The sequence below is a fragment of the Wyeomyia smithii genome, chromosome 3, assembly GCF_029784165.1.
Source record: "Wyeomyia smithii strain HCP4-BCI-WySm-NY-G18 chromosome 3, ASM2978416v1, whole genome shotgun sequence".
NCBI classification, from domain to species: domain Eukaryota; kingdom Metazoa; phylum Arthropoda; class Insecta; order Diptera; family Culicidae; genus Wyeomyia; species Wyeomyia smithii.
In genome coordinates this window covers 251,429,752-251,451,999 of record NC_073696.1, presented here as the reverse complement: position 1 = coordinate 251,451,999, position 22,248 = coordinate 251,429,752, and the positions used below count along the sequence as shown (strand labels likewise).

At 38.8% G+C, this 22,248-nt stretch overlaps 1 protein-coding gene across 2 annotated transcripts in view; it reads left to right on the top strand.

The window, feature by feature from the left end:
• The first annotated feature begins 3,399 nt into the window (after positions 1-3,399).
• LOC129733074 (unconventional myosin-IXb-like) overlaps positions 3,400-22,248 on the top strand; it is a 120,325-nt gene continuing 101,476 nt past the window's right edge. For both annotated transcript variants that reach the window (XM_055694637.1, XM_055694636.1), the window contains exon 1: positions 3,400-4,117. The gene's annotated coding sequence lies outside the window, so the exon portion shown is untranslated. The remainder of the gene's footprint in view (positions 4,118-22,248) is intronic.

Genomic DNA, 22,248 nt, shown 5'->3' with positions numbered 1-22,248 from the left:
AACACACGGCCACCCCCTGCAGCAATAAGGAGAGACGCGGTGAATGCGAAGAGCAACATGCGGATAACGCCTGCTTGCCTGCTCAGTTGGAGATCCTACTTTTTCCGAACCCGGGAAATATAGGAAGAGAAAAAATCTTTCTTCTCCTGAACTTTTTAGGAAACCTCAACCAGATCCCTATTCCCATCCCCATCTTCAAACAATAAAGTGCTGTTGAGAATCCGAAGCAAACTTCTCCGGGGTTGGCAAGACTTAATTCCCGCAAGGAGTTTCCAGCACTTCCAGGGACATCCAACTCAACTACCCAAATGTTTCTTCTTTTTCGTCCAAAATTCAGCCAGGATATGGACGGCTGAAGTTTTTAGATATTGTGGACTGAATTTTTGAAAATTTCAAGATAGCTGATTCCCTTAGAAGTCTTCTGCTGGCATTTCTATCTATAGTTGAAGCAATTTTGAAGCAGTTGACTTCTACTCCACTGCTACATCCACTGAAGAGAAGGATACTATCTGTCGCGTTGCAAGCCCAAACGAAACGAGATCCTGGCGGAAAGATTAACAGACGGCCTCCCACTCCGTGGTGGGACGAGAAGTGTTCCGATGTCTATGCGGAAAAATCCGACGCTACTAAATTTGGTTTCCGCCGAGCCAAAGGGACGAACGATAGTCAACTGGCAGACCTAATGGATTGCGGAAGAATTGGGAAGGTATTCTAAGGAATCCACCAAATCTTGATTAAGAAGGGGTTGGGTGTAGGACGAAATTTCATTCCCGAGATGTCCAACCACTACCACTACGCACATCTACAGCGTATTGGGCTCATAAACAGCAATCAGTGTGTTTGTGGATTGGGGTATTATGATATTAAACACGTAGTTCGAGAGTGTGCTGAATTCCGTGACGCCAGGTCCTTACTTATGGATTCCCTTAGGAGCCGAGGTATACAACCCTATGTCCCAATTCGTGATATCCTGGCTCAGCGAAACATGGCATACATGATGCTGATTTATCGCTACTTGAAAAGCATCAGAGAGTCCATATAACAACAAACTGAACCACTGAGCTCGTAGTTCTAGCTTGCAGTCGGTAGCGAGGATAAAAAATTAATCTTTAACTTATGAAATTATGTGGCTTCGTTAAACATTTCAACGCTATAAATGTCAAATGTGTCAAATAAACTCAACGTAAAAAAAGATTTTCTTGAAATCTAAAAATGATTGGAACATTTTAAATTGAACATACAGTTTAAAACGGTGCTGAATGTGCACTAAATGAACAAACTGTCTGGTTGTAGTAAAAACATTTAAAAAACACTCCCGCATACAGTTATACGAGTCAAGCCTATAACGCAACCTGAGAAACGCAACCAAACCCATCATGAATGAACGGGTGTGGCTTGTTGTGTGGAAAAGTACGATCCCCCCGCACACTAGCGAAGGCGAACCGATACATACTGTAAACATACTCTATGCACTTGTATGCTGGTGCCACTTGTGCAATTTGTACGCATATTCCCCCTGCATACAGTGATACTCGTCGTATCAGTCATATTCACTTGTCACTACGTTTCGGAGCAATACTCCGATCTACCTGTTGAAGGGGATAGCGATGACAGTTCTTTTTCTGTGTGCTAAGAATTGATGGCTCTTATTAATCATCAGTTTGATTGAAATACCCTACTAGAAGCAAATAATTCTTGGTGGAATTGTCACAACTGAAATGTTTTCATCGCAACCTGGGAATCGTAACTACCGTTCGGGGTTCGTACGACGTAAAATACACCCATACTCGTAAACTTATGTTGTGAGATCAACCTATCGCTGTTTTTTCCTCTCACGCTGGCTGCAACTTCTCACACAGTCTCTCTCACTGAACGGGGTACCAAAATTAAACTACTCGAGCCGTGATTACAAATGGATACACTCAGAAAAAAAGTCCGAGAGCGCTTCGTTTTAAACTCGTTATCTAAACTTTCAGCAAATTAACGCGAACATTTCGCAGTCAAACAAAAATCAGAGCACAAGTGTAATACTTATGATACAGATTGTGATTCCGACAAGACGACATGAAGATAGCCGAGTATATCTGTTTTCTCAACATGCGACGGTGGACTTACTTATATTGTCAGTTGATAAGATAACGCATTCTTGAACAATGTAAGCTATTGGCACATGATAAGATAGATAAAACAGCAGTTACCGTTTTCTGATGCGGAAGACTGATTGTGTACTAACGAGATTTTTTTTTATTGTTGGTAGTGGCAATGAACCTATAGATAAACTTTGAGTTTGATGTATTGAAAACTAAAAATAATGCAAGCATGATGCAAACACGCTTAACTTTCGATTTTTTTTAACTTTTCAGTGTGTGTGAAAATGAAATTAATGGCCTTATTATAAAAGCTTCGACGAGCAACTCGTGTCGTTTCGAAAAATATTGGGCGAGTTGAGTAAATTGTTGTTGAGAATCTCTCCGGAGCTGGGTTTCAAACAGACGACGACTGTCTTATTAGACTTGTATCGCACACTTGATAAATCTGAAGCATAATAGGCATCAAGACTCAAGGTATGTTTTGAATAATAAAATTTGCAAAAAAAAATTATCGGGTGGGGGGGGGGAGGTGGTTGTTATAAAGCTACGTAAATATCTAGAGGGGGGTCCTGACTTTGTGACGAAATGCTACGATGGAGGAGGAGGGGGTCAAAAGAACCTAAAAAAAAGCTACGTCTTCTATGGATGTTCCCTAATCAAACCCAAAAGCGGGAGAATATTGAATCCCATTCATGTCACCAGTGAAATAAAACAAATTCAGAAACAATAACACAAATGTGACTTCCATGTAACCAATTGTTTTTCACCTGATTTTTTAAAGATTCAATATAGAGCCAATTTTTTCAATTAATAATACTGACAAGAAAGTTACACACGTTTTTAAGAAGGTAAAAAGGCTTTTTTACGTCCTTGAAAGAAACATTGAATGTGTTTCTGGTTGCCAGAATTGTTTAAAATAAAATGTTAGCAGTAGAGTTCATGACAGTTTATGACGTTTATCGGGGTCCAACACCGGATGATTTGGAAACAAAACTCCGCCATAAGTGCCATGTTGCTTGCATGTTGGCAGCATACATTTTGACAGGTGAAGTCCCCCGCTCACTTCACACGCATAAACACATTAACACACGCACACAATGGCCCCGGAATCCATCATGCCAGCCAGCCAGCAGCAGCAGCCAGCCAGCGCAAATAAAGAAACCGATGATGAGAGGCGTGAGCTGAGCTGTGAATGGCCATCACGTACAGGCGGAGATGCCAGAGCAGAATGGTGAGCAGAAGTTGTTTCGCGTACAAAACTCTCCGCATGTAGTATCATGATTATACACCCGAACGGTCGGTGAGATTCCTCCGTGGTCTTGGTCTCGTCTCGTGGTTTCTGTGTTCGAACGATTGGACGACGACGACGTCGTCGTGTCAGCTCAGCTCTGCGAAAGCCATTGCCATAGTCAGACAACAGGAGGCCAACAAGAAGTTTAGTGTTGCGTTAAAAAAATATTTCACACGGAAAACGAAGGATTTCCTGAACATTTTCAGGTACGATTTTGGCCTGCATTTAAATCTCACCGAGTGTGGAACTCTTTCGGACCGGTCAGTGTGAAACGAAAGCAGTTTATTTGGCTTAAAAGTTAGAATCGCGAACGCAATTTTACGGGAAAGTTGCCTTTCTGCGAAATATGTGAGCCACATCCAACCTCCTCCGTGGTGGGCTCTTGTGCAACAGAGATTGGTGGAATCGATTCCGAAAGTGTGTCGTGTCTTAGCTTCATACGAGTGAAAATCTAGTGTCCAGGGTAAATTCCATCACGAAATTTACGTTCATTTCCAGTGATAGCATTTAATTCCGTTCGATCGTGTGCAATCTACGTGGGCCCTCCGAATGGTGGCAGTAACGGAACGCAGGCGGCCGTGATTTTCGCTGTCGACATTTTGACATCCGCATACATTCTCGCTTGCTGTGTGTAAATATGTCTGGAAAAAAATGACACCAGTGGAGAGGGCAGGAATTCATCCGCCGGGATTAAAGCGCGCCTAGTCGACAGAAGGACAATCGATCTCGTAAAAAGGTGAATAATGTTTTGTTTTTTTTCGATACTTGGGTTTTTGGCTAATTTCACGCTGGGAAAATAGGCTACATGTTGGAACTGCATGAGAAAAAGGAACAGCAATGCAGGTGGTGCAGAAGGAGAGAAGGAGGAAGAGAAGTAGAAAAGTGAGCAGCTAAAGATGGAGAGAGTGTGTGTGCGCGAGGCTGTGAAAGTGACTCCAGGAATCTGTGTGTTGGGCTGTGGGACAGATCCGTATGTACATGGCCCTCGGTTTATACGATTGGGAGCTTACCCATATTACTGATAGGATCAACCAGAAAATTGAGCTTATTTTGTTAGAAAGGTATCAGGTTTAATTGACATTGTAGAGTGATTGGAATGATCGAACAGGTTTCTGTGTATTTATTAACAATAATTTCATTTTTATTGTTTATTTCGAAAGTGTTTTGTACAACAATCAGTACAGGTGCTATATCTGTGCTCAACATGATAACCAAGTTTCTGCAGATCAGGCTGGTGAAAAGTTTTCAAATTTAGGTTCCCTAAAATATAACATAACTTTTCCTTATATTTTACAGCATTCAGCACAAAAAAGTGTAATTCTGCAACTCAGTGAAAAATATCCGATAGAATAGAATATGAATCAAACATGTGATACATTCTGTAAAATTGAAAAATTAAACTGGCAAATGTTCCGTCAGATTTCAAACGATAATTCAGTATATGATGGATAACAATAACCAATATGTTGTTGGATAGATAAAATGCTGGAAAATTTTGTAATACGCTAGTTATCATTATTATTTCATTGCTCAGCGGTAAAAATTGATAAAAAGTTTCAAGTACAACTTTACGCGAACAATCACATGCGAGCATTCCTAGCACCGACGACATCAATAGACACCAACCATTTACTGTGACATTATCAGTATCAACAAAAAAATTACAGTCTCCGTAACGTTTGCTTCCATGAACCTAGACTAATTTGATGTCTCTAAGGTAAAAGTTCTTATGCAATTTGTTAAGCTGCTGTTAGATCCTATTGAAAACTGATATCTTGATAGAAAATATGCTTGTAAAGACAACGGTACTGTACAGTACAGGTGGAGCAGTTCGCCGCTGATCTACCATTGTGAACGTGGCCAAAATTTTTTAAACCAATAAACCTTAGAAGTTCCCGAAAAAATACCTCTTTTGGCATTCCATATACACGTGTGGTCTAAAAAGCGACATTTTCATCACTATGGCAACCATCAATCAAGAGATCTACGCCTAGGTAGTGGATGCTACCATTCCTAAAGCAACATAATAGACCTGTGCTTCTGGCCGGGCAATCGAGTGGTATGACGCGAACAACGTGGTTGTGGTACTCAAGGACCACAACCCTTCCAACAGTTCAGAACTCCGCCCTATCAAACGGTATTGGGCCTTGGTCAAACGGAATCTTAAAAAACTTATAAATCCATGGAGAACGAGCAGCAGTTTAAGCCTAATTGGCATTCAGCGAAGAATTACTTTCTTGTTAATAATATTTCAGGGGCTAATAGAGGGCCACATTTGATGAAGAAAACTTCTACGCACATGCCATAACGTTAATCTACTCAGAGTTATTCAACTTTGATGTTTCTTGAATACTCTTCCACGAAGAGGCTTTAATTTTTGGGTCATATCACTTAGAGCAGCGGTTCTCAACCTGGGGTACGCGTAATGGCGGACAAAGCAATTTTTCTCTATAACATTTCATTTGTTGTTCAAACTTGCTCTTAAAACATAACTGTAGCAATCAAACAAATCATAGTACCCAAACAAGTGTTGATACGCATGTTGCCGACTTCAAAGCCTTTAAAGCTGCTTGACTGTCGGCTATAATGCCCGTATCTCCTGCGCAGGCATATAACAGAACATTCTAGTATTGCTTGGACTTCAGCTTGGTAGACAGTTGGCCATTGTCCCTTGAAATTGATAGGTCTATTCCTGGGCCAGTTACTTCTATCCCTACTCGACTGTTCCTTTTTAAACCATTTGTGTGAAAATTATTGATCCTGGACGGAGGTCAGGACCACAGCGTGCCCAAAAATCACACTCAGGTTCAAACATTCGTAATCGTCTTTCAAAATTGTATCTCTTCTCCATCCAGTCTTCCTTGCTGATTACTACGGGCTTGATACGAATATTTTTTCCGTGTTTCTTACAGTGTATATTGTTTTTAAAAAGAAAAAAATGTTATTTACAACTTTTCCGGAGACACTATACCGATAAAATCAACCGTTTTGGCTTTAAGCTTACCCCGCTAATGGGCGGGCTTACCCCGCATAAAAAAACTGCAAACTTTCGATGTATTTCCAAAATTGAAAAAAAGGTGGAAAATAAACAAAAATACTTGAGTTCTTATTTTTCAGATGCAAGTATCAAAAAGAAAAGCCTCTTTCCAAAAAAAAATTAAATTGCAGCCGCAGATTTTTTCTATCTATGAACAGAATTGCTTAATGTAGCGGTCTTACCCTGCTTACCCCGTCGCATTTAATGGTAACCGCCGTCAATCAGATTTGTACCATAATTAACCTCTGCAACATGTTGTAGATCCTACCTGCGCGTAGAATATTTACCTAAATTTGCTGGCTTAGTCTAGCTAAATGCATAAACTCGATATGACAGGCTACTTCTAACAGAAATCCTACTGACGCTGGTACACTATAGTGACGATTTCATTTCACGGGAACCAGTCGTATTGAATTTCCATTGACTGGTTCCCGTTATAACAGTTAAAATTGGTTCTCGGATCCACTCCGCCATACTAGTAAAACATACAGTGACTATATGGTACACTGGTAGAGTTGGCAAAATATTGATTTCCAGTACAGTAAAACCTGTTTTTGTTCGAGGGATAGGGACCACACAAAATAAATCGCATAAAAAAATCATTTGAAACTTCACGTGCAGCTACAAAACTATAATTCCACAGCATTATTAAAAAAAACTTTTTTTATGAGGTGGATAGGGACCGCATAAAAAAAATTCTCAGTTAAAAATAACTCGATTCTCGTTGTTGATTTTGATTTAGAACACCTATGAGAACAATTATAAAACATCGGATTGAAATACGAAACTTTTTTAAACATACTAATTCTTTCAACCGCTTTCCTTCGTAGGCAAGCAATTCGTGACTTTTCCTACGTAAAACTGGCTCAAATAGTAATTTTGGATGCAACACCTTTGTAATGCGTTGGAATTCATTCCAAGAATCGGAAAAACTAAATGGCTGAAAATGTTGTCGGAAGTGGTCCTTTTTCATATACCGCACAAAAAAAAATCACTCAAAAACAGTCGCACAAAAAAATAATCGCATAAAAAAGTCGCACAAAGTAAAGTTCGCACAAAAACAGGTTTGACTGTAATAAATTTGACATACTCAACTTTGAGCAACTATAGCATTTTTAAGGACATCCTAGAATTTCAGTGTCCATTATCATCCAGTGTCCCATTGAATGTCCCATTAGCATCCAGTGTCCCATTAGCAAAGACAAAAACCGTTTTACGAAAATAAGTTAGTAGATTTTTAAAGATTTTTCTTCGAAGAGACACGTCTGTTTGTCTGTGCATAAAGCATAACTGAGCTCTCTATAAGAAAAATGTAAAAAAAGTAAGTTTTTCCATACAAATTTTCATACAAATTTGAAATGCAATACGCCAAGCGTAGACAAAACCAATCGACTTTCGATAAGTTTAAGATTGTTTGGAATAAAAAGGAACCAAAAAAATTTGATTCTCTGCCCATAATTCAAAAATTGGCTAGTATGCCATAGGCATCAAATCGAGAAAAACGCATTTGATAGTTTTTTGTCGGTATTTTGACTGTTCATGACAACTTTTTTATTGATTATATCACCCTTCATATATGCTGGAACCTTGCCGTTGGGTTGACTCAGAGAAATCTGTAGAAAGATTCCATTCGCCACGTATTTTGAACACAGTAGCCGTTTTTTCAATTATAAACGAAAGGTCAGTTGACAAAACGGTGTGCAATTTGGCTAATATCCATACTATGTGAATTATGTCGTACTCGTTGGTGATGAAAATGGTTTTGAATTTAATAAAACAACACGGAAACACAAGTGAGGATGAAAAGGACGACGAGAAAATTGTTACGTGCAGCAATATAATAATATAACGAAAATATTATTATTCATGGTAATCTCACAATCGACTTTCCTATTTTTTCTCATCAAATCCAAAATGAAATCTGAATCTTCCCTTTGTTAATATTACTCCTAATCAAAGAGCTAAATATCATTTTTTTAAATGTAAAGACTTATGACAGAAGGAAACAGTCACACGTTTTGATCATTGGGTTTCGCAGTACAACAAATAAATTCTTGTAGCATCAAATATTCTTCGTGAAAAAGTCAAATTTGATGCGAGGGCCTTACGATCGCTCACCCGTCGCCAGTAACCACCAAGCTACAACACTCTTTCGAAAGTTAGGAGAAACACAGTTCAGTAATAATACACTGGTTCGTGAACATGCCACAGGTTCATATTGGATATTGGATATTAGCCAAATTCTCAATTATTTTGGATATCAGCCAAAATTGATTCACATTTGCTGCCTTCCCAGATGCATTTTTTGACAATCGGCTTCCGTTGGGACCTTGTTTAGGGTGTGTACCATCACTAGAAACTGTTTTCTCGATTTTGTTAAAAATGGCATATTAGCCAATTTTTGAATAATGGGCAGTTCTGGAAAATCGATCACTTTGCCCCAACCTAACATCCACATTTGGTTATCCTTGACCAAATAATCCTATAGATTTTTTTGATGAATTGGTCTAGTGTCTGAAAACTAATGTACTAGAGATGGTCGGGTTTCGGGATTGATTGAAAAAAAAGTTCTGGGTTCGGGTCGGGTTTGGTACGGGTTTAAAAAAGCCAAACCCGACCATCTCTACTATGTACTAGTAATATCTAGTAGTATCTTGGGAAATCTCTTTGTCAAAATAATCCAAAATGTTGGACGTTTTGGCTCCAAAGGACATTTCCTTGACCCAAAAAAACCTTTGTTTTTTTCATCATCATGGAGATAATTTTTTGACCTCTCGTTTGTAGATTGTAAAAATTTACGTGGATTTTTTTTCGAAGAACTTTTTACCAACATTGATTCTATGAGTTATGATTTTTTAAATTCTTTTGAAAAAACAAATATTTGAAAGTTTTAAGTATGATAAACTATACACTTTTGAATAGTAACCACCTGTTTTTCAGTATGCGGTTCATTAAAATTCGAAAAGATCAGGAAAATAACGTACAAGATGTACGCAAAGCGTGAAAACACGTTCTTTGTTCAAAATGCAAGAAAATCTCATCCCATAAACATTTACAAATTCAAAGATTCAGCGACAGAACGGTTCGCCTACGGCCGTTACACCAGAAAGTCCCTACTATCAACTGTAGATGATTCCGCTGACTGACTGACAGAACAGATTTGCAATCGTTGAGTAACTTTCATGCATATTCATGCTCATTGACTGAGACCTTAAACTGCGATTTAGATGCTACATACCGTGTGGAGACGACGGCTAACATTTTTCTGCTCATCTCGGCTCAAACTGGAGCTAAACATGAGTCTTCACCACCAACATCGTACACAACTCTTTGACACATCGGCGCAATTTCCCACGTACTTAGGATAGATCGAAAAAGCCAAACTCAGAGAAAGTGTGTCGTACACCGGCGACGGCGCGCTGGTCTACCTGCCTAGGGATGGGAATTTGCAATGAACACCACTCGCGATACTTTTGACATGTGACGTGAAGACGACAGCTTGGTTCGGACGTGAGGCGTTTTAAAACTGTTAACACGTCCGTCCCCTCCGGAGTCCCTCCCTTCATCACATTAACATGATTCTTTCGGTGTTTTTTTATATCCACACCACCATTACGACCACGATAGATCCCGGTTGATGGTTTGCTTCAGTTGTAAATTGTAATAAATTTGAGAAAAGTAGCATGCGAGGGAAAATACGCGAACGCTCGCACTCACATGATTTGGACCGCGAAACCACGCGTTCGGTTCCATGCTTCCTCTAGCTTAGACTTCTCGATCACGACAAAAAAACATCTAAAGACCATATTTTTAGTGAATATTGTTCTGCTGTCTGTCTCATTAACGTCTAACAGCTGCCGCCGTAGGTGTCGGATTTGCCCCACCAAGAAACACTCTATCCATCCATCCATCCAACCATCCATTCATCAGTGGACCACCTTCATGAATACCGAAGACGCAAGCGTTTAGCGTTAGTAACTTTGAATAAAAGTTCTCCTCGTCTGCACGGTCGCCATAAAAAGGTGTTGCGTAAAATTTCTGCCTGTCTGTAATTGAAAAGGTGTTAATCAAAAATAACCAGCGTAAAACCGGGTTTGCTCAAAGTCACAGTCACAAGCCGCAATGGTCAAGGAAATTTGAGATAATTGTTTTCTGTTTTTCAAAAAAAAAAAAAAACGAGTCACGAAAGAGAAGAAAAATCCTTTCGACACGTAGGAAGTAAACAAACCAGAGACAGATGGATGCGACATTACTGCTGGCCGCTCTGGCTCTGGGATGATGATGGAATGTTCAAAAGTAGACTGTGAACTAAAGTGAAGTGAACACAGCAAGTTGCGAGTTGGCGCACAGACAGCCAAAGCTAGGTGAAATGAGTGAACGGCCCTGATGACATGTCGGAATATTGATGATCCTCCCCGCGAGTGGGGGTTGTTGACTCAGGCACACAATGGGCACACTGTTTTTTTTTCCTCACTCAGAATGTGTGGTTATGGCTGTTTGTTTTCTTTACAGTGCATTCGGCTTTCCATGCCGAGGAAAGGCTGCTTTTGCGCTACAGAAGTAAACATGAGATTCGCTGACAAAACGCCATGTTTGAACGCTGTCTTCGATACTTGAAAAATGTTAATTGGTCAGCATGAAAATCATGGACAGAAAATCCAATTTTAGTACTGTACCTGGCTTAGATAAGTGTGTATTTGAAGTTTTGTAGCTTAGCAGTTTTTGGCTGTCCTATAAAAAAAATTCTGATCAACCCTAGGAGAGTTTCGTTTTCTCCAATTTTTTCCGATGATGTGATGTGTGATCAAATTTCTAAAAGCTTCCATTTTCAAGATATTTCAAGATAAGTTCATGTTTAACAGATTTCAAACTGTTTGCCGAAATACGACCATTTCTTAATCGTGATCTCGTTGTAATAGATTTCAATAGTGTATTTTCGGTGTATGGGAAAATTAGAATTAAGGGAGAAATGAACAGAGGGGAAAAATGGACACCTATCAAAATTTGGAATATTTATCAGCGAATCGGAGCAACCTGTGCAACATAATACTGTCAAACATCGAAAATTAGAGACAAAAACAAAAAACAAAAAATCGCTGCAAAAAAAGGAAAAAGCAAATTGGGTATATTGGGTTTGGTATTTAGGTATTTTGACTATAGTCATGATGTGCATGTCCACTACTGGATAGCATCTGCCACCTTATGATATCGGTCCCCGGGCACGTATGCACGATCCGTCGAGAAAAGAAGTTCCGAATGGGACCAGGTTCAACTGTAATTCGCCTGGCTACATGAACTATGAGACGTTTCTGGATTGGTTTAATCATGCTTTCGGAGAAGTCAAACCCACGGAAAGTGCTTCGTTTCTGCCGATAGTCGATGATCATAGGTCGCCCACCAAGAATCTGGCGTTTGCTAAGAAAGTTCGGGCTAATTTTGTTACAGTTATTGTGCTGCCACCGCATTGCAGTCATAAACCACAGCCACTCGAAGGGCCTTCGTGGGCCGTTCAAAGCGTATCATGCTTGCGAAAATTTTATACGATGATTTCCCGGACAAGTACGATATTTCGGAACTGTGAAATATGACTTTTTCAAAAGCTGCTTCGATAGATAACGCTTTCACTGGTTTTAAGGAAATGCAGCCGCCTTCACTGATGAAGACTTTGCTCCTGCTGATGTAACCGACCAACCAGAGTACGTCGATCAGCCGATAGTTATTCCACAAGGATATTGCTCATTACACCCGTTTCCTATGGTAAAATCACAGACAAACAGAGGTACCATGAAATTCATTTTCATGGATCAAAATAACGGTCGATTCAAATGAGTTTCAGTTACGCGGAACATTCCCGCCGCAGCGGTGGTGCACATCAGCCCTTTTCCCTTTGAACTCAGTAGACAGTCGCGTGCCGTGCTGCCAGAAACAGCAGAAAGGCTGAACGTTTATCATTTGCGGAATATGTCCAGGAAGGATGCCGATCGGCGAGCGCTTGAGGTCTTCGAGCAAAGAATCCGGCGGTCAATACTCGATGACTATCAACAAAATGGAGTGTGGCGTAGGCGCATGAATCACGAGCTGTACGAAGTATACAAACACGCTGATATTATCGAGCTGATAAAACACGGCAGTACAGTCATATTCCAGGAACTGTTTCCCGATTCCGGTCATCCGCTTCTGCAACATAAAAAACCAAAATACCCTTCTTTTGGAGGATGTTGAGCTTAAATTGGTTGAAATAATCAAGAAAACTTAGAAATGTGATTAGACATAATCGCTCGTTTTTGGCACATGTGTGCCAAAATCGAACCGTGCCAAAAGTAAAACGAGCTCAAATCAAACAGAGCCTCAAAGGGAAATATAAAACTATTGTAGTCCTACGTCAAATACGCGGTCGTGTCTTGGATACCACCCTCCTATTATTTTGTTTCAATTACATGTTGAGTTAATGATGTAAAGTTCTTCATATTACTACGACTATCACTGGTCGAAAGTAACCTTAAACACACGATGCAATTAACCCAACGCAGTTTTACCTTAGTTACGCTTTTCCCCACACTTTCAACCGGAAGTGCATCGTTCGACCAAAGCACATCATCTGGTTTGTGAACGTCAACGAAGACGGAAAGGGAAGAAAATCGCCAGTGGAGCCGTAAAAAAAAAGAAATGAAATTAACTTAAAAAATCAGCAGTACAAAGACGAATAGAGTTAGTAGCAACCAACGAGAAAAAGAGAGAGAGAAAGAGAATAGTAAAAAAACGCCAACTTTAAAATGATGTAGTAGTTGTTGCTACCGTTGCTGGGGATCTTGTTGTTGGATTTTCTTTTCTCCATCTATCTATTGGGGCTGAACTGAACGTAAGAAGAGAGTGAAAACATTTGGAGCAAAACGTCTGGATCGGGGTCACACATAGAGGAAAGCGGCCATCTAAACCATAGCACCGCCACTGTCGTAGTGCACAACAGGACTGGCAGAGGGAGGGACTTGCAGCAGGCATTGAGCGGACGAACGAACGAATGAATGAATGAATGAATGAGCGATGGTCTATTATTCTACGAGTACATCAACAGTAACCAGTAACATCACGCTGCAACACCGAGACCGAAGATGATGACCAAGAAAACGAAATTGCATGTCGAACATTATCACGATCTCTCTCGTTTGCCAGGGTTTTTGCTATCACGGTACGCGGGGAGAGAAGAATGTATTGATTATTTCATGAGCCATCAGTTGGAAGAGTTTCACTACATGTAACATCTGCCGCCCTCTTCTTGCTAGTAATCCATCTGTTGCGTCTTTCTTAATTTGTTGGTTTTTTTCACTCGAGTAGGGCACTAAATCCACACATATTTTCGTTGGTGATGCTCATTAACCTAAGCATCATATTTCCAAGAAGATTGATTTGTTTCATTGCACATAATTGTTATATTGGGGTATAATGAACCTCATTATTGAATGCCGTAAACAAACTATCAAAAATACTCGTTCTCTTCTCAAGATGATCAGATACCGTGAGTCGTTGGACTAAAATTTATCTGGTATTTTTCAATACTTCGTAATATTTTCACTCATATGAAAGAATTTCCAGTTCGCAGTATGTTAGACTTTTTTTCCAAAAAATTGTCACGAATTCGAAAAAATATGCACTATTTTTCAAAACGATATTTTCAAGTATAACTGGACCAAAACCATATTCTACGTACCATTTTCATAAAAAAGAATACTCATATAAACTTGGATCCAGTAAGTCTCGAATTATGATATTAAAAAAAAATTATGATATGAAAAAAAAAATACGAGAGAATTTGTGGAAAACAACGCAATCTTCCAGAAAAAAATGTGGACATCTTCTGATATAATAATAATAGTTCGGACATCAGATGCAAGTCTACATCGCAACGGGTGGTTTCTGCACAGCCCTTCACAACTTCATTTCGTGCAAATCGGCTGCTGTTTCGCCTGTAATCATTCAATAAAGCGCTTTCATACCAAATATAGCTGGATTATGGCTGTGCAGATAAATAGCAGGCAAGACAGGGAAAAGAGAAACTGTGCACTGGCGTACCACAGAGATTGGTAACAGACTAGTAGTAATAGCAATAAACTTCCGTTCAATTACCAATTATAAACCCGGTTTTAAAACTGTTACAAATCGTAAGCAAGTGCCGCCGCCGTCCTCGCGCCTGCCGAGTGCCGACCGCGCACACTTTCAGCTTACTACTCGAACGAACGAACCACTAGAGATATGGCCGCACGCGGGGCTAAAGTCGGGCTTCTCTACTCTATCTCTAAGCCGGCGACGGACCATTCGCGCATCGATTCAATTTCGATCGGACCTGCACACTGTGCACGTGGCCCTCGCCATCCACGGCTGGAAGTAAGAGAGGGTGTGTTTAAATTATCGCTTTCGAATGGGAGAAAATGTGAAACACTTTTCACCTCATCGTTTACGAAAAGCGTTACAGCGAAGATTATTAAACTGGAGATAAACTTGCTTTTTAGTTTTTTTTCTCTGCTTGCCGGGGAAAATTTAAGTACTTCTTTGATCGCGATCTGCAGACACTTGCCGGTTGCTCTTGAATTGCTAAATTTAGTATGCTATTTGCTATTTTAAGAATTTTATGTTGGATCTTCGTAAGAATTGGAAATATTTATAGCCGTAAAAATTTACCTTAACCTTCAGTTGCTAGGAATAATTTTTTGACACAACTGGAAACACAAGTTCCAAGATCAATTCGAGCAGAATTTCAATAAAGATGGTGATCACTGTTGTTGCTGAATTAACTGTTATTACTTTCCGTTTGACTCAATTAAACTATCGTGATTTTTCATTAAAATGTCGTTGAAAATTATTCAATACCTGGCCAATCGCAGCCTCTCAGTAAAGGTTGGCCCCACTGAATCTCATACCTTGTACAGCCAGTCTGGAGTGCCACAGAGAAGTAACTTAGGGCCAAGTATAATTAGACACTGCTCTAGAATTATATCGTAAGCTAACCGTAATTTAGGATGCTTAGTGCACATGGCCAGGGACTTTTGTACTGATTGTGAGACCTCTACTTCTCATTAGTCCGCTCCATTCTTGACACGGCATCTGTTGTATGGAGCTCGCATTTACAGAGTATCTAGAATAGAAGCTGTACAACATAGATTCATCAGACACGCCCTAATACACCTTCCTTGGTCTAACCCAGTTAACCTACCACCATATGAAGACAGATGCAACCATTTGATTGAATTTTTTTAAATTCAATTTCCAATCATTTTTTTCCACCAGATGTAAAATATGTTGATTTTACCATTGATGTCTTCTTTATTTTTCACTTCCAAATACTGCCTTATACTGTCGGCATATTTTAGTACTTTCACAACAAATAAGTACTAAATAAAAAGAAAAGCTCCCATATAGGAGCCTTGGGGACCACCTGAAATAACTTGAATGGAATTTGATTATTTTTATTTTTTTATTTGTTGCCTGTTTGTTAAATATGATTCATGCGTCTTCAAGAATCCAGACTCAAAGCAGTTTCTAAAACACGCGGTCATTAAGAGATGGAAAGGGGGGGGGGGGATTTTTGTTGAATTTTATATTTAACCATTGCCATAAAACACAATTTCCAGTTACAGTTTTCCGATTTGTCTGCGATTTCTAATCCAAAAATTTCTTAAAGCGATGCTACGTGTTTAAATTGACTAAATTTACCAGGATAAAGATAATAAAAAAAGGAATAATTAATAAAGTTGACTTTAAAGTAGATAGGCTACTGAATCTTTGGGTGCTAAAACTACTTTGGGTGCACCCGCTAAAACTATTGAAATCTACAAAAGTTGCAGAAAAATTCTTCTGTAGGTACCCGCATACCCCGTTGGACACGTGAAGGTTGAAAAATTTTCAAGTTCTTATCATTGACTAATAAAAATAAAAACAAATATGATCAGAAGTTGCTCCTAATGAGTTCTAAGATGTTACTGATTCATGAGCCATCAGTTGGAAGAGTTTCACTACATGTAACATCTGCCGCCCTCTTCTTGCTAGTAATCCATCTGTTGCGTCTTTCTTAAGTTGTTGGTTTTTTTCACTCGAGTAGGGCACTAAATCCACACATATTTTCGTTGGTGATGCTCATTAACCTAAGCATCATATTTCCAAGAAGATTGATTTGTTTCATTGCACATAATTGTTATATTGGGGTATAATGAACCTCATTATTGAATGCCGTAAACAAACTATCAAAAATACTCGTTCTCTTCTCAAGATGATCAGATACCGTGAGTCGTTGGACTAAAATTTATCTGGTATTTTTCAATACTTCGTAATATTTTCACTCATATGAAAGAATTTCCAGTTCGCAGTGTGTTAGACTTTTTTTCCAAAAAATTGTCACGAATTCGAAAAAATATGCACTATTTTTCAAAATGATATTTTCAAGTATAACTGGACCAAAACCATATTCTACGTACCATTTTCATAAAAAAGAATACTCATATAAACTTGGATCCAGTAATTCTCGAATTATGATATTAAAAAAAATTATGATATGAAAAAAAAAATACGAGAGAATTTGTGGAAAACAACGCAATCTTCCAGAAAAAAAAATGTGGACATCTTCTGATATAATAATAATAGTTCGGACATCAGATGCAAGTCTACATCGCCCTCCTAAGCCCTACATCGCAACGGGTGGTTTCTGCACAGCCCTTCACAACTTCATTTCGTGCAAATCGGCTGCTGTTTCGCCTGTAATCATTCAATAAAGCGCTTTCATACCAAATATAGCTGGATTATGGCTGTGCAGATAAATAGCAGGCAAGACAGGGAAAAGAGAAACTGTGCACTGGCGTACCGCAGAGATTGGTAACAAAACTATTGAAAGATTGGTAACAAAACTATTGAAATCTACAAAAGTTGCAAAAAAATTCTTCTTTAGGTACCCGCATACCCCGTTGGACACGTGAAGGTTGAAAAATTTTCAAGTTCTTATCATTGACTAATAAAAATAAAAACAAATATGATCAGAAGTTGCTCCTAATGAGTTCTAAGATGTTACTGATTTTTATCACTATTGGTTGGGGTGAATTTTTAAATTTCGTCTCTTGGAACCTAAAAAGATGGGGATACCCACATACATAACGCACATAACGGGTGAAGCGAAATATTTTGTATCCAATAAAATCTCATAACACGATTCTCATTCGAGAATCCTAGTCCCATGAACTGGGCAGTCTAGAGCATTTTTTCGTTTCAGGATTCCTTATTGAGAAGGCCCACGATTTTAATGTGGGAAATCCTAGAGAATCTACGCGAAACGAATGTGTTCGTTCGTGCGTTTCCAATTCTAAGATTCTTTCAAAGTGAAAGTATTCGAATCCGGGCAGTCTTGAGGAGTCTTTTTTCATATATGCTTTTCGAGGACGCCCACGATTCCAATGTGAAAAATCCTAGGGTATTTACGCGAAACTTATATGTTCGTCGAATTTATTCTAACCGGGACGTCAGGTATGTCGAATAGTCTGTCCTCGTTAGTGTTAATTGCTGAAATTTGTCATTCAGTTCGCTTGTTCAAAGAAGTTCGCACTCGTAGTAAATTGAAGCAAATCTCTAAAAGAAATTTTCATTTGTTAGCCATCAGTTACATTGAGTGTTTGGTCAATATTACTTCCAGGCATAGGTTATGTAAACTCTCAGAACTGAAGTAACAAGCTACAGGATTAAATTAGAAAGAAGATCACTTGATGATGCAATTACAAATGATGGAGAAGTTCGAAGTGCAGGGCCGCAAGTTGGTCCCTTGAAAGTCACATTTTTCTTCCTCAGTCAATTTTTAACCAAAAAGTCATTAAACTTACTTTTTTTGACCTGCTGACCAGCTGATTACTCATATCTGTCCTGCTTTTCAAATGAAATAAATGTTGACCACAAATGTCTTAGAATAGCATAAAACTTCGAAATCTGTTGTTATCTAAAAAAATTGAATGGCCTCTGTGGGACTTCTCAAGATGGTACAGCGAATTGAAACCGGGGTCGAAAACCGGAGTTTAGGAATGGAAGTTATCTGTTTATCGATAAAACGTTTTTAGTGAGAGAATCAATCATAAATTCTCATATGTACAATAGAAACTGTTTCATTTTCTAAGAGCAATGCAGAATAAGTTTCACTGTACAATCTTACTAACATCACTAGTTATTAGTAGTTATTTGAATAAACAAATTGAGGATAAAATAAGTGGCACACAGTTCTGATTCTCCACTTTTTCAAATAGATTTTTATTTCAGCTAGTCTTTTTGAAAATATATTTGGCGAACTCTAGCGAAACTAGCTACCATTTCCGCTTAGAAACTCAATGCTGGTGGAATTTTGGGTTAGGGACGAACTTGCTATGCGGAGCAGTTAATTTAAAAAACATTACAAACTTGCCCCAGAATAGAGCAAACATTATTTTGATTCATAATTTTCATAATTTTATACATATTTCAAATTCGTATTTTTCTGTAAATTACACGATTTGACTGTAAAAAAAACTATTTTTGATGTAAATACAATCAGAAATGTTCATAGAAAACAGCGTAATCGTTTGCGAGGTTTTTCAAGAAAACATTTTATTTATTTTGTTTGTTACTGCATACGACTTTTTACATGCTTTTTGTTTTGCAACTGAACTTAGGGTACGATGCTGGCTTAACTAGTCAGTCGTCGTAGGTTCGTGTCTCGGCTCGAGCTATTGTCTGTTATTGTCTGCAGGATCGTAGCGCTAGCCCTGCAATCGCCCCGTGCACTAAACAGCTGGCTGCTAAATCTGTGGCCAATAAACAAAAATACTTCGAATATTCTAAAAGCCAAAATAATTAGGTTGATTGGTGTAATGTTTCCGGCAAAGCTGTAGATGGTAGTTCTATTTAAAAAATTGATTGAAGATCTCAAAAAGCTAAGTTGCCACATGTTACAACGTTGATTATTTGAACACGGAAGAAGTTAAAATTTCTGAAGATTTTTTTCGAAACCAGAACGATTTGTTTGATTGGTGCTGTGTTTTCAGCAAAATTCTTGGCAGTAGTTGAATATTAAAAATATTCAAAATTAAACATTTCAAAGAGCTGATTTTTGAAAAATATTATATTTTTATAAGCTGCATAATGTAAACTAAACACTGATGATCATGGAGAAATAAAAACTAAAAATTCTTTAGAAAAAATCCTAATAAAAAGGATTTGGGAAAATTTCAAGAAACATTTTTTTAAAAGTTTAAAGTTTAAAAGAAATTAAAAATAAATTTGTTTCCTTTTCAACGGTTTCTGCAAGACATGTTCGTGCAGTAAAAGACTTTTAATTTGAAAAATAATAATTTCAGATCTTTTGTCTGTTATTTTTTTCAAATTTCGAAATCACTTATTTTGAAATGTTAGTCCCCAATATCATTTCTGACGTAGAATACGTCTTACGGCAACATATACAGGGACCCAACTTCAATACAGGGATCCAATTTTAAAACCGAAAACATCGAGAGCGTCACGAAAATTGTCCAATTTCAAACGTTTTAAACTCAGTCAGTTTCCAACCGATTTCTGTCATTTTTGCAGCAATCGATTGGAAAATCATTTGAGCACCCGTTCAAATGCAGCAAATTGTAATCCAATTGTTCAAACTATTGTACTATTGAAAATTGTTGAATATTGTCGAATTACAAATGTCGACTTTTGATTGGTCGCTTGCTGCCTTTACCTAAAAAGGACGACAGAATGGAGTACCTAGTTAGCCGGGAATGCACTCTTTGGGCTGTATAAAAGCTTGTTTCTCCTCAAGCAAATCAGTTTACTAGCAGCAGGCAGTAGCAGCAGACATCAACACCGATGGCAGTAGGCGAAGGCAGCGTGGATCAGCAGCAGGCAACAGCGGCGGTGGTAGTGGTTAGCTGCAGTTCCTACCTCTTTCAGTTGGCCCTCGCCATCCACGGCTAGAAGTAAGAGAGGGTGTGTTTAAATTATCGCTTTCGAATGGGAGAAAATGTGAAACACTTTTCACCTCATCGTTTACGAAAAGCGTTACAGCGAAGATTATTAAACTGGAGATGAACTTGCTTTTTAGTTTTTTTTTCTCTGCTTGCCGGGGAAAATTTAAGTACTTCTTTGATCGCGATCTGCAGACACTTGCCGGTTGCTCTTGAATTGCTAAATTTAGTATGCTATTTGCTATTTTAAGAATTTTATGTTGGATCTTCGTAAGAATTGGAAATATTTATAGCCGTAAAAATTTACCTTAACCTTCAGTTGCTAGGAATAATTTTTTGACACAACTGGAAACACAAGTTCCAAGATCAATTCGAGCAGAATTTCAATAAAGATGGTGATCACTGTTGTTGCTGAATTAACTGTTATTACTTTCCGTTTGACTCAATTAAACTATCGTGATTTTTCATTAAAATGTCGTTGAAAATTATTCAATACCTGGCCAATCGCAGCCTCTCAGTAAAGGTTGGCCCCACTGAATCTCATACCTTGTACAGCCAGTCTGGAGTGCCACAGAGAAGTAACTTAGGGCCAAGTATAATTAGACACTGCTCTAGAATTATATCGTAAGCTAACCGTAATTTAGGATGCTTAGTGCACATGGCCAGGGACTTTTGTACTGATTGTGAGACCTCTACTTCTCATTAGTCCGCTCCATTCTTGACACGGCATCTGTTGTATGGAGCTCGCATTTACAGAGTATCTAGAATAGAAGCTGTACAACATAGATTCATCAGACACGCCCTAATACACCTTCCTTGGTCTAACCCAGTTAACCTACCACCATATGAAGACAGATGCAACCATTTTTTTCAAATTTCGAAATCACTTATTTTGAAATGTTAGTCCCCAATATCATTTCTGACGTAGAATACGTCTTACGGCAACATATACAGGGACCCAACTTCAATACAGGGATCCAATTTTAAAACCGAAAACATCGAGAGCGTCACGAAAATTGTCCAATTTCAAACGTTTTAAACTCAGTCAGTTTCCAACCGATTTCTGTCATTTTTGCAGCAATCGATTGGAAAATCATTTGAGCACCCGTTCAAATGCAGCAAATTGTAATCCAATTGTTCAAACTATTGTACTATTGAAAATTGTTGAATATTGTCGAATTACAAATGTCGACTTTTGATTGGTCGCTTGCTGCCTTTACCTAAAAAGGACGACAGAATGGAGTACCTAGTTAGCCGGGAATGCACTCTTTGGGCTGTATAAAAGCTTGTTTCTCCTCAAGCAAATCAGTTTACTAGCAGCAGGCAGTAGCAGCAGACATCAACACCGATGGCAGTAGGCGAAGGCAGCGTGGATCAGCAGCGGGCAACAGCGGCGGTGGTAGTGGTTAGCTGCAGTTCCTACCTCTTTCAGTTCGGCTTCCCTTCGATCTGAGTTGGACCCCACCAGCGGTATTTCAATTCAGATATCGTTGGGTGAATACAACCCGAAATTGAAACAGACTCGCCCCGCCAGGTGGTTTGAGGAGCCACCATCATTCAGCGTATGTATATATAGGGTGTGTGCTATATCTAGATAATCATTTTAAAAGGTCCTATCTGCTTTTATCGTTTTTCCGGAGCGTCTTTTTGTTTTGGTAATGGTTCAGCTTTAGCAACTTTCCCGAGCGTGGTTTCCGTTCAGAAGGCTAGGGTGATCCCTCCACTATCAACTCGTGCGAATAACGTGGCATAAAAGTGTTTAGTAAGTTGTGGTGATGAATGAAAGTGATCGATCAAAAAGTCGATCAAAGCAGATAGGACCTTTCGAAATGTTTCTCTAGATATAGCGTGTGTGGCTAGCGTGCGTGGTTTACTATGTAGCGT